This window comes from Dipodomys spectabilis, unplaced genomic scaffold, assembly GCF_019054845.1.
Source record: "Dipodomys spectabilis isolate Male_0828 unplaced genomic scaffold, ASM1905484v1 ptg000148l, whole genome shotgun sequence".
Taxonomy (NCBI): Eukaryota; Metazoa; Chordata; class Mammalia; order Rodentia; family Heteromyidae; genus Dipodomys; species Dipodomys spectabilis.
Window position 1 is genome coordinate 6,194,893 of NW_024870825.1, and position 2,315 is coordinate 6,197,207.

A 2,315-nucleotide genomic window follows, 5' to 3' on the forward strand; every position below is an offset into this window, starting at 1 on the left:
TTTGTGCAGTTCCTTAATAAGAACAATAAAAATTCAGTTTATAACTATTAAAAACAAAAATATATGGGCTATTAATTATCTCAGTGGAAATGAAAAAAAAGTAATTTGAATATATCAGGGCCTGTTGTACAAAACCTGAACTTAATATCAGTCATATTAGTGTAACTAATAAGCTGATTAGAAAACATACTGAAAGAAAATACTAATCTATGTAATATATCAAAATTAATAAATGATAATAGAATTTTTTAAGTAAAAAGTTGTTCTTAAAAAGGTCCATGAAGTACTGTAGAATAAAAATCAGAAAACTCTTTAAATTATTACTAAACTATCAATTTTAGATTGATAGGATCAAAATGTAGGTGATTCCTAAGGCAATATGTCGATATACTGTGATTCAAAGAAATATGTAACACAAATTTTCAGGAAGTATATTTTAATATTTATATGTCATAGTACAATATTAAAATTCCCTTGAGAGGAAAAAACCAAAGTTCAGCAAGATAAAACACCAAGAATTATGTACTCAAAAGAGGTGAAGTGAAGGGGACGTGGGGTAGATTAATGAACAGGAGAAGAGAGGGAGAATGCAGTCAAGAATGTAATGTATAACCTACAAAATTAAAAAAGAATAAGAGAAGGGGGGATAAAAAAAGGAGGATGAGAAAAAGATAAGAAAAAGGAGGGTGACATTGATCAAGATATATGTTGTTCAGAAACTGCTCCTTTGTACAACTACTTAATCATAATAATAAAAAGAAAAAGTATGAACAAAGCAACCAAGGAAATTCTAGAAAATGAAAAGATGGATCAATTAGAGAGCAAGAGCTCCAACCATGTTCTAGAGTCCAACCCATAAATAGCATAGTGGCACCAGCCTCTGAATATTTCCATAGGAGTAAAAAAAAATCTAGGAGTACAAGTATTGTAGAATCATTTATGCAATGAATTGCAAATTTTATTTGTCCAAAACAAATATAAAAATCTCTCCCTCTCTTTATATGTGTGTGTGTGTGTGTGTGTGTGTGTGTGTGTGTGTGTGTGTGTGTCTACAAATAACCACACTATGGAGCGCCTTCAAAAAAGAAATCTAGACAGCTATGTCACTAGATAATAAAATAAGGTTATTAACTTTAAAAATTAGAGCTATAAACAACATCCACCTTGAAATAATGGAGCAAATATGTAAAAAGGAATTGAAGCTTAATTGCAAATTTGTGCAAAACAAATTTCTGAGATGCCAGTGCCCACTATAGATCAGTCAGGAATATCAGATTTAGTTTTGATTTGACCTTACTACTTAGTCAAAAAGAAATAAGGAATAGAACAGAAAACAAAAAGTAGCAAACATTTGCAGGCTAGAAATAATCCCCCTACAGGATGAACTATCAATGCTGTGGAAAATGGCACCAGTCAGTTCAACAGGAAGAATGTGGCTATCACAACAACCGAAGAAGCACACTTCTGCATCCTCATCTTTCTTTCCATACGTATTCTCTATAAAGCCTGGGATGATGACTACAAATGGTTTTGAAATTCCAACCTCATTTGTATAAAGTTAGTGAATTGGAAGAAAACATTCTCTTCAGGTCCAACTCAGAGATTTTGGATCCCTCTCAGCTGTTTTGCTTCGGACTTTGATGGACTAAACTTGTGTCAGTTATATATGTTAGTTTTGGATTCTAGGATTTTTCACACAGTCTATCGACTTCTATAAATAGCCCAGTTTTCATATCTAAATTGTGTCTTTTCCAGAGTATGTTCCTTTTTATGTTCTCTTACTTCAAACCTTGAACTGCATGTGTGATCCTTGAACTATGGTATCACTAATCCTTTCTTGGAACTATAAAAATGATACTACACATGTCTTGCTATCTCTCCTGCTATCTCTTCATCCCCTGTATTTGATCTTGATTACCATTTATTTTTAATGACTAGATACTATTCAGAACAAATACACTAGTTATTCTAGATAACTTTTTGAGGCAAGTACTCACTGAAAAGCCAGAAAGGACCTTGACATAAGAGACAACCATAGAGAGACCCCAGGCACTCACAGCTGAGGTACCTCAAAACTGCTACAGTCATCTCTGCAAATGCACCTAGCAGCCCCAGGCAGCCACACCCAAGGCTGCCTGCCACCTGACACCTCCAGCTGCCACTGCTGCAGACCAGCATGCCACCACCTCCCCCACTCCCGCAGTCCACACCAGTGCACTGCACGAACCTCCACCTGCTCTTCCCAGTGCCAGGACTCACCATGTTGCCACAGAGGAAACCCTTCAGCATCAGCAGAACCCCCCACCCACCTGCAC